We start from the raw sequence: 15,018 nt of genomic DNA, 5'->3' as shown, positions 1-15,018 counted from the left end.
TTAAATATAGTTACAAATTTAAATTAATTCCTCAGGGATGTTGGAAGGAAAATATACTTTACCATATACGCCAAAATAGCCATGCTATCTAGAAATCATAGGAGTTTGCTGTCAAAACATATATAAACAGGCATTCATACTTCTATTGCGTTTATCCACCATGGGTATAATGTCAATTGCCATTCCTTTAAGGAGTTTGTTACATTTAAACAGATTTTCTTACAACACTGAACCATGAAAAAAAAACAGAACAAAACACTTAAACTGCTTTGAAAAGACTTTTTGCCCTTCTATGGCAATATTTTGCTGATATATTAATCAGCATATGTTGAAAGGGGAAATGCATAGCTCTGTTTAAATATTTAGATGTTGACCTTTAAGTTGACAGTGTATTCAAAGCATTCTTTGCCTCTGTAAGATAATACACAAAACCAAAAAATAGGATCCTTGAATTTTGTGTTAGTCAATATTTCTGAAATCATGGTATATTTTTGTTTTGTATTTGCTTTTTACTAGTGTCTATCAGCACTGCACAATGAAGTGGATTTAACTCTGTCAAGACTTCATTTAGACCAGTAATGTGAGTGTTTTCATGTTCATTAAATACAAAGGATCTAATTGTGATGGTACTTGCTAGGCAATGCAAGAATTCTCTCCCACTTACACAACTGAGCATGTTCCTCCTACAAGAGCAGTCCCTGTGCTCTGGACACTCCTCACTCCTGCTCTTTTCCTGGGGAGCAGTTTTCTTCAAAAGATAGGCAGGAAAAGGGTCGTAGCCTGTTTCTGTTACCTTGCTACTGTCCACAGCAGCCCCCAGAGCAGGGCCAGCGTGCTGAGTGAGGCAAATTGCACCAGCCCAGTGGCTTGTATAGAGTTCACACGCATGCACATGCACTGAGCAGCCCCAGAAGATACTGTGTCCTTATGAGGGGAAATCTCCTTTGTGCTTCTTCTAAGGCAGTGCATCACTGTACCATCCCTTATGCAGCAGCATAAATGTCATGATGAAGCCTAAATCATAAAATGGCACAGATCTCAGGTATTAAAGAGACAAGGTGGGTGAGGTAATATCTTTTATTGGACCAACTTCTGTTGATGAGAGAAACAAATATTTGAGCTTACATAGAACTGAAAAAAAGTTTCAGTACAAGATATTACCTCACCCACCTTGTCTTTCTAATATCCTGGGACCGACATGGCTATAAGAACACTGCATATATATCTGAGAATAAGCTGAGCAAATTCAATGCACACTCATGAAAAAAAATCACAGCGAATCAACAAAAAAATGCAGTGTAATCGGTTGCGCCGGGGCTCGACCCTCCTGTCGGCAGGAGGGGAGCCACACCGACTCGCTCCTTGTCTCCTCTAGCTGGCTGAGTGACAGGAAACAGTATTAGAACACTCAGGCCCTTCGGTACAGGGGCTGAGTGGCAGTGCAGAACAATAAGCTCAAGCCCTCTGAAGCAGGGGTGAGCAGCAAATAGTCAATGAGCTCCAGCCCTTTGAAGCAGGGGTGAGCAGCAATTAGTCAATGAGCTCCAGCCCTGTGAAGCAGGGGTGAGCAGCAAATAGTTACTAAGCTCAGGCCCTCTGAAGCAGGGGTGAGCAGCAATTAGTCAAGGGGCTCAGGCCCTGTGAAGCAGGGGTGAGCAGCAAATAGTCAATGAGCTCAGGCCCTGTGAAGTAGGGGTGAGCAGCAAATAGTCCAGTAGGCGTATAAGCCCAGGCCCTTACCTGGGTGAGGGGGAAAACTGCCTCCCGTGAGTGGGGTGGCAGGGGGGACACAGGCCTGCCCACTCCACTGTGTCCCAGCCCGGGGCCCTAGCAGCGGCTATCACTGCCGCTGGTCAGTGGGGTCCTGACCGCAACACACTGACATCGGGACCTCTGCTTCTGTAGCCTGACAGGGGTCGGCTACCCCCGGGCTACTGTCCATATCCCCCTCAGGGCCTACCTCGTCGGTCGCACCAGATCGAGGCCAGTCTAACTGCATAGGCTCCTCAGGACCAGGGCTTGGTGGCAGGTCCGGCAGCTCCTCCGGGAAGTCCGACCCGGCGCGGTCAGGTGGCTCCTCCGGGTAGCAGCAGGGACGGGGAAGCTTCGGCGGCTCCTCTTCGTACCGGTCACGGGGAAGCTCCGGGGGTTCCTCGTCGTACCGGGCGCGAGGGAGCTCCGGCCAGTCAGGGCAGCTGCCTCGGGCCCTGGAGGGTTCCCAGTCAGGAGCTCCCACCAGCACGTTTGCCCTCGGCGGTGGCTGGGCTCTGACTGAGCTCTGGCTGCCGGCTTTTCTACTTCCTGTCCCGCCCCTTAACTTCCGGGGGGCGGGGACAGGTGGTGGTAGCTCCGCCCACTTGGGTGTCTGGGAGGGAGCTCCCTCTGCTGGGCAGGAGGGGAGCCACACCGACTCACTACAGGCAGGGAGTGATCTTAACTTGAACTTAAATATCCAGTACAATTCTATTTCTCAAAAGGATTTCCACAATTACCTGAAATATTTGGAAAATTAGAATTTGGTATGAATTGGGGATCAATCCTGCCAGGTAGGGTAAGCACACTTCAGATAACTAGGGATTTCAGTTCTAAACAAATGTGCTTTTTTAATCTCTCCTTCAAAGAAATAAAAAACAAACAACAACTAAAATTGGGAGAACAGATAAATCCCTGTACAACACTGAAATCAGTGAAGTTATCCCACAAATACTTTTGAGTCATTATATCTGTTTGGGTCATGATAACCTGTAAATTTAATGGCAAGTGTGGATGTGCCTATATTATTCCCAGTAAAATTAATGGCATTTACTAAACCACTTCAACAATAGTCAGGGAATAGTCAAACCTCTAGGTGACTAGCATTACTGCTAGAACTGGATTTTTCTAATAATATCCAACAATCTTAGATAGTGTATCTCAGAATTTTTCTTATCTTCCTAACCTTACTGCTGATAGATACTAGAGACAGGCAAATTGGCATAGAAGAAAATAAGAACAAGCCGGATTGTCCACTCTTTCCCAGAATGTTTTCATGAGTTTCTTCATACCATCCATAAACTAATAGATGATAAAGCCATAAGAGACCATTGTAATCATCTACTCTAATACCCTGCATAACATAGGACTTCCCTGAGTTTTTGTTTGAACTAGAGCAAATATTCAATCTGGATTTTTAAAAAATGGGAATCCTCTAGGCTAAATTTTCTAGAAAGCTCTGAAACAGATTGTTAAGAGCTCAGCAACCAAAACAAGGACCAGATTTTCAAAAGTGCTCATCATTCAGCAGCTCCCACTGTAACACACAGACTCTTATTTTGGTGTCTAAATGGAAGTTGAGCTATTTTGAAATTCTATCCCCAGTTTTGGGTGTTGAGGACTTTTGAAAAATTTGTTCCTTACTGTGTATCTGTTCAACATCTGCCCACTTCCTCTCCATGCCCAGAGATGCAGTTCATCCCCTAATCCACTGGCAGTAGAGTTGCTGGGGAGTATTAGAAGGAAGCCGTGTCTCTCCTAGTGTTCTTTTATCGGAAACTAGGGCACAGATCCTCAAAGATATTTAAGTGCCCAAATTTGCCTAAATCAATGGGAATTAGGCACCTAAATCCCTTTGAGGGTCTGGGGTTAGTTCTCCAGCTATGGAGATAATGAGAGAGCCAAGCACTCACCTTCCATAGCACTGGAGACACTTCAGTTCCAGACCTAGCTGTGAGCCAGCAACAGGGATCCTTGACTCAGTAATACGCGCATTCCACAATTTCTTTATGGACAGTGCTCAACTACACTCAATCTCAACCCTCCAAAATAGCACTTTGTTTTGGAGTCACTGACTGAGCTCAACATTGCCTGACCCTTTACCCCCTCTGTGCAGGTTCTTCAATATATTTTATTACAGTCTCAGGATTGCAGCAGCCTCCTTGGTCCCTGTCCAGGGAGCATATAAAGGCTCTAAGGAAGGAGCAAGGAGCTCAGGCAAAGGAGCTTCTGGTGGGGCACTGCAGGGCTCTGCATGCCCTGCCTCAAATCACCATCCTTATTATCCTTGGAATCAGTCAGTCAGACATGGAGCGTTCTTGTGTGAGACCCAGGAATTGCCGTTGCTATGAAAGTAAAATGTTCTGAGGTGTATTGGTATGCCTGGAAAGGGACAAATTAGACTTAGTGCTTCAATACTATTGATGGTATCTGAAGTACACACAGACTTCTTGAAAGCTGCACTCTAACCTACACATCAGGTGATAGAGAGTGACTGTAAATTAGAATTGATACTGCAATTTAAACCACCTCTTAATTTTAAATTCTTTATACAAATGGGTTGGATTATCTGAAATACTTCAAACACCACATTATTTGCTCTTTTTCGTCCACACCATTGACATTGTAGTTATTTATTATTCACATCCATGTTTATAGTGATGCAAATTTGTAATGGGCATCTAATGCAAATGTAAGAACTCTTCTCTTGAATTTTTACCACTACTTTATTACATACTTTGCAATATGCACATATCAAAATATTAATTCATATGCAGTAACAGTTTAAACTCTTATACTTTCAAAGCCATATATCAACTAAATAACATTCATGACCTTCCTCCTGCAATTAATATAAACTAGTAGACAAATTATATAAATAACAGAAGCGTAGAGAAAAAAATGTAGGAGGTAGTGGTTACAATATTTATAAATCTTAAAGCTAGAGCTTATACTCACTGACAGGGTATTTTCCCCAATTCTCCACTAGTTTTTCAGAATGTATACCTATGTAATTCAGAACTGAAAAGGATGTTTGGACAGGAGAATGTGTGTATATTAAGAGAAAGCAAACAGCAACACACGCAAGGATCCATACTCGGTCAGTGCCTGATCCTGTAGGGTGATTGAGCCCTACTACCAGGAATTGGATATCCACAAGCAGACTTGGTTTTTGCTAGGTGAAGTATATTTGCTAAATCCTCAGATAGTGTAAATTGGCATTGCAACAGAGATGACACAGATTTACACCAGCTGAGCATCTGTTCCTAAAAGACTTTGGCTCTGCTGAGATCAATGGCAAAATTCCCACAGACTTCAGTCAGGCCAGGATTTCACCCTTTATTTTTAAAGGGTTTAAAGCTGAGTCCAAACTGAAAGCCCATATCTGAATACCCTAGAACACTGTGCAAATTGGGATTCAGATCTGAAATTACAGATCTGAAATTACAAAGAATTACAACTGGCTCATGTTATGAGTCAGGTGACCTGAATGGATTAGAAGCACAAGTAAAGACTTCAAGATTTGACCCAGTAGTAATATCAGCAAAGGGATGTGTGCATATCAGAATGGGCACAGGTGGATGAGTATCCAGTGCCAGGGAGGAAAAGGAAGTTTTAACTTTTGGGAGCAGGGACTATCATTTATTATTTGTTTGTACAGTGCCTAGCAGAATGGGGGCCCTAATGTGGTTGAGGCCTGTCAGCTCTACTGCAATACCAATGATAACTGTTAATAAGAATGTAAATGATGGGTGGCAGAGGATATGGTGTAACAAGGACAGCTTGAGATGTTACCCACACATTTTGAAATTTAAACTTTAGCATTTGATTGAGTTTGGGAAAGGACTGACACTCAGCTGATTCATATTTTTTCTGAAGCAGTCTGCAATGTAGTAGCCCAGAAGGAAGTATTTTATATTTTTTGAACTCTCTGAACTCAATTCTTGGGTTTTATATGTATTAGAAAGGACAAGTATGGATGCAGTATTACAGAGAAAATAAATAAATAAATGAAGCAGAACATCGTTCAGTTGACTCATCTCTTGAGAACTTATGTAACAATGATGAGAATTTCTGATCTCATAAAGACAATACATGATTCTTCAGCGCTGTGCTTTTGAATCTCAGTTCTGCTCCAGTGCTTTAAAATCTACAGCAGAGAAGAACTGGAGCAGACTGTAATTCAAATACTGAAATACATTAACTGTTCCTTTCAGTTTAATCAGGATGATTGTTCTGTTGACTTCAGTCCAGTGGTAGGAATTATCTTTAACAAATAAAATATTATGAAATAATAAACTGTTCTGTGTTTGTGACAGGAAGCCTGATAAATGCTGAAGGCTAGACTGTGCCCTTGTTTTAACCAGCTGAGCAAGGGAGTAAGAAAGCATAATTCCCCTTTCCCTCACACTGTACAGATCTTGGGTACAAACCTGCTGCAGAGTGCAGGCACTGGGTATTTCCCTTTGCAAACAAATGGGGCTGGATGAGTTGAAGAGGTGGCAGAGTTTGGGCAGTGCCCCCTATACTAACCCACTAGTGTAGCAGGCCATGCTCAAAGAGGGAAAGCAAACTGCACCCTTTCAAGAGTTTGAGTAATTTAGGGAGTGAACTATGGAAGTATTTAGGTGCCTAAGTCCTGTTTTTAGGCTCTAATGAGGTCCATAAAACTCCCACTTGGCTGCTACACAACCCTGTTTTGCATAAACTCACTCATTGCCTTTGTTTTTGCCTCTGGACAGGAACACTGCATCCTCACACTAGAAGACTGGGTGCCTATCTCCCCCCTGAGCATGCAAACTGCAGCCTCCTGATAGAAGTCCAGGTGCCTAAGTCCCAGTCTGATTCAAGAACTGGGAAAGATAGAGTTGGCCACATGTGGGGGCCCAAGCCAGTAGACATGCTCAGAGGCTGCCTACTGGATCTGGCCCCTCAGGCAAGTTCATAGAAAACAGCTGGGAAATGGGGCACAGGAGGACCTCCGTTATAACCTTTAGCCTAGTGGTTAGGGTACTCATCCAGGATGTGAGAGACCCCCCACTTCAAGTCCCTCCCTTCTTCAGGGAGAGAAGTGATTTGAACAAGAAGCTGCTACCTCTCAGATGAGTGCCCTAATCACTAGGCTGTGGAATAATCTGAAGTGGGTTTTGCTTAATTTCTCCTGTTCAAGGTGTTCCACTTTAAATAAATACTTAAATATTAATAGGGGCAGTGAAAAGGTTAGAATGACTATAGCCTAGTGCTTACCCTGGTGATCTGCGTGCCAGAGGTTGCCGACCCCTGGTCTAGTGGTTAGTATACTCATCTGAGAGGTAGCAGTTTCCTGTTCAAATGTCTTCTCTCCCTCAGGAGGAGCGAGACATAAGGTGGGGGCCTCCCACATCCTGAGTGAATACTCTAACCACTGGGCTAAAGGTTATAAGGTGTGGCAAGCTGCTTTCTTCCCCCTTGGACTGTTTTATTTTGGTCTCCGTACCGGAGTTAGATGGCCGAGCACCTATCTTCCCCAAGTTCATGGATTGCAAGCAGAGATAGATCCTGTGGCCTGAATTTAGGTACCTATCTCCAATAGAAGTAGGGATTAGCACATACCCTTCTGGTCAACATCTCCCCATAGCTATCTTAGATGGCCCTCCACCCTGCATGTTGGCTTTGTGAATTGCAGTCTAAGATGGCTTTCTCTCCTCATTCATTGTAGAGGGCCTAGGTGCCTAACGCAGGCTTTGAAGATCACAGTGTTGTCCCCATGGCTTTGGTAGGCATCTAAAATGTTGATGCTGCAATGTTCACCATCGTACGACCTAAGGCCCTTCATGGACCTGGGCACTTAGAATCTTCCTTTTCCTCTCCCGAGAGCAACAGTGTCAGAGGCCACTCCTGGGACAGTGCAGCCTATATCACTCTTTACATTTACCTTTAGTGACAGTGCTATCTAGTCTGTGATTATATCATTAAAGACTGTATCATAATGCATGTACACAAGGAGACAGAGTATAGATTGCAAGTGCAACAACAGTGCTATTTCCTGACTTCTGTGTGTTTATATAAAGACAATGTTAAGGTTGCATTGTCTAGCTTTTAATTGCATTTAGTACCATGTTGAATGCCAGCTTCTCTGGCACTGAAATAATATCTTTCAGTAAATATGGCATTTCATCCATTATATGGAGACACATTTTACTTTGTTTCAAAACTAAAGGTACAAACTATAAAAAGCAAAAAAATCAAACATCTCCACACTTCAACAAAGCTTTGTGCAGCAATGGTCTTCATGAATGCATCTGCATTGCTTTTGACATGATGAAACATTTGCTCCAAAAGCAGAAATGCATAATTCAGTAACATATGGCTGATGTCTGTACAAACAGATGTAGCAGGAGGAGGTAGACCCAGGCTGAGGTCTTTGTCCAACTAGAAGACTCATTCCCTAAAGGCCACCCACTAACTAAAGACATCAGACAAGTCATGGGAGATAAATGTGCCCCATTTACAGCATAACAGAACCTAGTGGCCACAGTCTTTACAGCTGTATGGCATCACAGATAAAAGCTTTAGCTTTCTCTTCTAATTTTCAAACTTTTAACATAGGCACAACTTACCTTGTCTCCCCATTATAAACTTTTACTCTTGATTACACTTATTTAATATTTTAAGATGTGCTACTGCAGTGGAAAACTCAAAGAAAAAATGTGCACTTTGAAAAAGTACTGTTCAAGGAATGTAACAGATTGACTCAAAAAAGTGCATTGCATGCTATAACTATGCCACAACAGTAAAGGCTAAAACTGGATTTACATGGACATACTTCTGGCAGACAGGGTTTTATTTCCTATTTGAAAACATTTGGCAATGTCATGTTTCCATTTTTATTACCTTTATGTGGAATAGACAGGCCTCTTCCCACACTGGGTATTATATTTTATGCATTTCACAAGCTATAGCTGTTGTGTTTATAATACATTTATTTTCCAATTTGTGTTTGTGTTGCTTTTTGTTGACAGATCTCCTGAAGCCTCACAGGCAGGCACAGCAACTGATTTTACAAGGCGCAGTATGTGGTGATGCATGCAGCATATCTGCAAGCAAAACAGAGTTTCTGTTGTGGTTTTTGCTCATGTTTTCGTGGGTTTGCCTCATGCCTCTCACAGAATTGTAGAAATCAGAGATAGGAAAGGCTAATTTGGCTATTTAGTCTGTCCTGCCTATGCATAATTGTTTTCTGTATGTGTTCTAGTGATATCCCAACATTTTCTTCTCTTCCAGCCTTACAGTAGGTACTTTCAGGCATCTTTTATTCCAGCCTTGAGATATGAGATTCATTCGCCTGTGCGATTAATAGATTTTTTATACAAGCTAAACTCTAAAAACAGTACAGGAAGAATTATCCTAATGTGACAAAGTTCACTGCCTCCCATGATGTCCCCGGGCTCTCTCCATTCTAGTGAAGAGGAGCAATGTCTTCTAAAAACAGCTCTCCCATACAGAAAGCAAAGTATTATCTCCATCCACTTCATTATGGGTTGATAGCAAGTGCTCTATGCCTGGAACCAAGGGTATGTCTACACTACAGGATTATTCCGATTTTACATAAACCGGTTTTGTAAAACAGATTGTATAAAGTCGAGTGCACGCGGCCTCACTAAGCACATTAATTCGGCGGTGTGCGTCCATGGTCCGAGGCTAGCGTCGATTTCTGGAGTGTTGCACTATGGGTAGCTATTCTGTAGCTATCCCATGGTTCCCGCAGTCCCCCCTCCTTGGAATTCTGGGTTGAGATCCCAGTGCCTGATGGGGCAAAAATCATTGTCGCAGGTGGTTCTGGGTAAATGTCATCAGTCATTCCTTCCTCCGGGAAAGCAACGGCAGACAATCATTTCGTGCCCTTTTCCCCTGGATTGCCCTGGCAGACGCCATAGCATGGCAACCATGGAGCCTGTTTTGCCTTTGTCACTGTCACCGTATGTGTACTGGATGTCGCTGACAGAGGCGATACAGCAGCGCTACACAGCAGCATTCATTTGCTTTTGCATGATAGCAGAGATGGTTATCAGTCATTCTGTACCGTCTGCTGCCATTGTAAATTGGCAATGAGATGACGATTATCTGTCATTCTGTACTGTCTGCTGCTGTCATGGGTGCCCCTGGCTGAGGTCAGCCGGGGTCGCAAAGACAAAAATGGGAATGACTCCCCAAGTCAATCCCTCCTTTATGGTATCTAAAAATAGAATCAGTCCTGCCTAGAATATGGGGCAAGTGTACTAGAGAACCAGTGTATCAGAGAACCAGAGAGCACAGCTGCTCCGTGTCAGACCCCGCAGAAATGATGAGCTGCATGCCATTCATGGGGGGTGCCCCTGCAACAACCCCATCCATTGCTTCCCTCCTCCCCCAGCCTTCCTGGCTACCGTGGCAGTGTCCCCCCATTTGTGTTATGAAGTAATAAAGAATGCAGGAATAAGAAACAGTGACTTGTTAGTGAGATAAAATGAGAGGAAGGCAGCCTCCAGCTGCTATGATAGTCCAGGCAGGACATTAAGCAGTGTGGGAGAGAGGATCCCAGCATCCCGCTGCTATGATAGTCCAGGCAGTACAGAAGCTTTTCTTTACACATGAAAGGGAGGGGGCTGATGAAGCTCAGCCCCCAGTTGCTATGATGAGGACGGTTATCAGCCGTTCTGTACCATCTACTGGGAATGACCAGGAATCATTCCTATTTTTACCCAGGTGCCCCTGGCCAGCCTCACCTGAGGCCGGCCAGGAGCACTCACAGGCTGATGATGAGACCTAAAGATGACCAACAGAACAAGCAGCTAAGTACTCATGTTAATGGGTCATTTTCAGTGCTGCATATAGTTACAGTATTTCATTAAGTTTGTTAGACATTGTTTATACTATAATGATGTGCACATTGCATATAAGCTTGGGAAAATAACAAAAGTCATGTTTAAAAGAAAAGGTTCTTGATAAATAGTCTTGTTTGTTCTAGGTTGTGATAATAGCTGACGTAAAGAATAGCACAGAGGGAACAATTTGGAGTACATAATTAGAAAGTGTTTTTGAGCCACCAAAGCCAGGAATTATACTACATGTTCTTAAAGACCATCTAATTGGCACATGTTCTATTATCAGCATATATCATCTCTCATAATTGTTACAGTAATACATGGACACCAATATGGCAGAAAGCTGCATGTGGGGGGCTGATCCCTCCTGGAGCCCCACTGAATTTTGTGTCTTACATATCTCATATTCATAGTACAAAGTATGTGTCCCTAGTAACATGGATTCCCTAGTAACATGGATACAGACATAAACTAGTTAATTTAAAGAATAACTCAATAGTTCACCAACAGTGCATCCTGGAGTAATATCCCTCATGATATGTTCTAGTCATTGGCATTGACAACCTTATTCTGTATGTATCAGAAAATATTATTTCCCATCCCTGACCCCTGTAGACTGTAACTCCAAACTCATTTCAGTTAGAGCTGTACGAATAGCTGGTTTTTGGGTCACTGGCATTTCTGAAAAATCTGAAAGTTGGGGAAAAGATGTTTCTGGTTGAATTAAACTCTTTGATAGAAAATGAAGAACTTCATTTTCAGATATTTTTAACCCCTCTTTTAATAGAAGCAAAGGAAATTTGGAAACAAAGGGCTAGCATCACAAGGGGACTTAGGTTCACATTCACAAAATTGAGAAGGTGGTGGTGACTCCTTAATAGCTAATAGCTCAATCGTGAGGGTGCTCACCTAGGATATGGGAGACTCAGATTTGCATTTCTTCTTTGGAGCAGGGACTGAAACCCACATCTCACCTTTTTAAGGTACATGCCCCTAGTCACTCGGCTATTGGTATTCTGGGATGGGGCTCTCTCAATTTCTCCTGCTGAAGCTGTTCCACTTTGTATAAATAAAGCCAGAATATGAGAAAGATTCTGTAGCCTTGTGGTTGGGGCACTCACGCAGGCAGGGGGACACTTGGGTGTCAGTCCCTATGCTAATAATTATTACCTATACAAAGGGGAACAGCTTCAAACAAGAAAGACAAAGAGATCTACACCAGTGGTTCTCAAAGCCGGTCCGCCACTTATTCAGGGAAAGTCCCTGGCGGGCCAGGACGGTTTGTTTACCTGCCGCGTCTGCAGATTCAGACGATCGCGGCTCCCACTGGCCGCGGTTCGCAGCTCCAGGTCAATGAGGGCTGTGGGAAGGGTGGCCAGCACATCCCTTGGCCCGCGCCGCTTCTCGCAGCTCCCACTGGCCTGGATTGGTACATGGGCAGGTGGGAGATAGGGGGAGGGGGATACTCTGACATCAGCTCTCCTCTCCATCCCTCCAGTCTTCACAGAAAGCAGGAGGGTCCTGGAAGCAGCTGGCCAGGGGCTTCATGGCAGAGGGCAGGAGCAAGGTGGCTGCAGAGCAGTGGGGGGAGGGGCTCTGCTAGTCAAGTGCATAGCAGTCGATTGACTCTTGGGTGGCCGCACAGCTTAGAGGGAAGACAGATGAGAACACAGATACACAGAGATGCTGACGTACAGATGCCTCACCTCCAATCACCATACAGCATGGGTTCAGTTGCCCAGAAACTGTCTCACTGTGTTCAGACCTTTAGTCAGTTTTTTTTCCAGTTGTATATGTCACACTATATCAGTAAGGAACTGAAGTATGGACAGATAGCTAATGACATGTAATGTTAAGAAGAACACACAAGGTATCACTGATGAGAAGAGGTGAGGTATGTGGGCAGCTGGTAGACCTCGAAGGGGACACACAATATGAAAAGCTTGGGAACCTTTGCCCGAGTCTATGGGGAGACCTGTGTTCAAGACACTTCTCCAGAGATTCAAACCTCGGTTTCCCACATCCCTAGAACCTTCCCTAACCAGTGGGTATAACGGGGGGAACACCAGCACATCTTCTTCCATTTTGTGACACTAGCACAAAAAGAAATTGAAATGGCTGGTTTCAGAAATGTCCACTGAAACAACTTTGACATTTCAAAAACATTTTTCCTTTCATCCAGAAGAGTTTACTGAAATCAGCATGAATTCCCCAAATGTTTTAGTCTACCTGAATGTCAATTTTTCTGGGAGGCGGTGGGAGGGAGACCAAAAAATTTCACTCCTCTCTGATTACAGTATTCATTACTCTTCAGTATACAAATGCTCAGAATAGTTCACTTGTATGTATCCCAAATCTTGTTAGTATCTGTAGCTTATTTCTCTTTTTATTGATAGATTTTTTTTCTTTGCAACTCACAGTATGTAGAGTTTCCTTGTTGTTTCCAGTTATCTTTACTGAGTAATGAATGATCTGTAGTCTTCCAGTTATACTAAATCTGGGACTTAATTTCATTGGTATTAATATGATACTTCTGTCAGATAACTACTTGTGGGATTATGGTAGATGTTGGGGGTTTGTTTGTTTGTTTGTTTGTTTTGGGGGGAGCTGGATAGCTTGTATCGGAAACAGCTGAGTCTGCTAATAAAATATGATCCTATACAGCAAGAGTTGCTCATTCTCCATTTAACTACTGCAACCTTGTGTTTACATTGACTATTTGTAAACCCTGTAACCTGAAGCTATGGAGGATAGGGAGCCCTGTGCTCCCAACTACTTGTGCACCGAGATTCAAATGGCCTTTTAGCTGCTTCATCTGCATAATCCCAGAACTCCAGGTGGACAGAAGCTCCTCAGGAGAAGAAGCTCTCTGACACATTCATTGGTGAACAGGGGAAGTATGGCTTCAGAGAAAGATTCATCTGCATAACCTTTCAGCCCTGAATTCCTCTTGTGATAATTTAGGAGTCACCAGAACTGTACACAAATCCAAAATTGCTTTCACAGTCAAACTGAGAGATAGGGAATTGATTCCTACCTTTTAGCAAGGTATGTGTCCCTAATAACATGGATTCTGTTTAATGGCCCTATGTATTACTGGTTCTCCACTACTGAGGGCCTGATAAGAAGTGGCTTCTTGACATATAATGCAGAAAAGGGTCTTTGTTGATTCTGGTCTGGCCTCTCCTATGTAGCTCCTTTATAAAGCTGAAATCATAGTGTTGGAGCCTCAGTTGAGGAGTAGGCAGCACTTTCCAGGAAGTGGAGACAGTTATCTGAATGCACCTCAGTGGGTTGATACTATCCATTGACACCAAACCATGAACGGGATTTAGCTAACGAGGAAGGGAGAAGTGGTATTTATGTATTAGATGCTCATACTGGAAGGTGGGGTAACAGATTTAATAAACTACTTCCAAAGTCATGAGCGAGAAGTATTTTATTTATCATTCATATAGATATACTGTTCCTGTGTTTTTCAAAGTTGATGTGTATTCCTTTTCCCCCATACACTTTTTTTTATTTCATACACAATCTCGTTGCTTGTGGTAGGGGAAGTACTGCTTATTAAAGACCTCCAGGAAAAGCATTTAGTGTTCCCAGAAATTCTGGGTAGGGGATCAAGCTGGTGCTGTTTGCTAGTTATAAGAGGGACTCTTAGCTATTTGAATGCAGCCCGTGTTGCTGCCAATATCACCTGGTAGAAGCATTATGCATGTATGATAACCAGAGATGTCATTAACATTAGCAAAACTATAGTCATTTCAATTGAGTGTAAAGGAGTGCAGGATTAAATGCCAAGTCTTGAACATTTTAGCAAACCAATTACTTGCTGTAATTCCTCCTTGCAATTTTTCAGCAACTTTATCTTCTCCATTTCCATTCATAGGAACTTATGCTCTTTTCACTTCTACTTAAAACTGATGCTGTGTTAATAGGAATACAATAACTAGTTGCGGCCTTTTCATTGTTTATTTGATGTGGATTTCTTAAAGAGGCTCAGAATACATTTCAAGCATCTCAAAGGAATTCAGCACAACATGTTTTATGCCTTTGTATTGTTGAAAATGCACTAGCTTTCTAATACCCTTGATGCTACAGTGTCTCATCTGACTGTATGCTATAAGTGTCATGGCAGAAGCTTGGAAGAAAAAAATCATTATTAAAAAAGTGGTCAAAGCATGAATGGAAAATAACAAAAGCCATAAGTGTTGTTGATGATAGAGGGCTCAGTTCTGCTACTCTTGTTCATGTTGAATCATACCGTACTTTGAATAGCTCCACTGATTTCAATAGGATTGCTGTCAGATACAGCTCAATGTGAGGAAGGGCAGCAGACTCAGACCTAGGATGAATAATACCATCATTGCCAGTTTTAGAAGCAATTAACGTTCAGAGAGCAGGTTCAGAGAAGAATCTTGTT

General features: G+C 42.9%; 1 long non-coding RNA gene across 1 annotated transcript in view; it reads left to right on the top strand.

Moving 5' to 3' along the window:
- The first annotated feature begins 514 nt into the window (after nucleotides 1-514).
- LOC123347180 overlaps nucleotides 515-15,018 on the top strand; it is a 43,299-nt gene continuing 28,795 nt past the window's right edge. The window contains exon 1 of the long non-coding RNA XR_006573069.1: nucleotides 515-580. This is a non-coding gene — a long non-coding RNA (uncharacterized LOC123347180). The remainder of the gene's footprint in view (nucleotides 581-15,018) is intronic.

The sequence above is a fragment of the Mauremys mutica genome, chromosome 1 (genome assembly GCF_020497125.1).
Source record: "Mauremys mutica isolate MM-2020 ecotype Southern chromosome 1, ASM2049712v1, whole genome shotgun sequence".
Lineage (NCBI taxonomy): Eukaryota > Metazoa > Chordata > Testudines > Geoemydidae > Mauremys > Mauremys mutica.
Note: the sequence above shows the minus strand (reverse complement) of the source record. Positions and strands in the feature narration are given on the sequence as shown.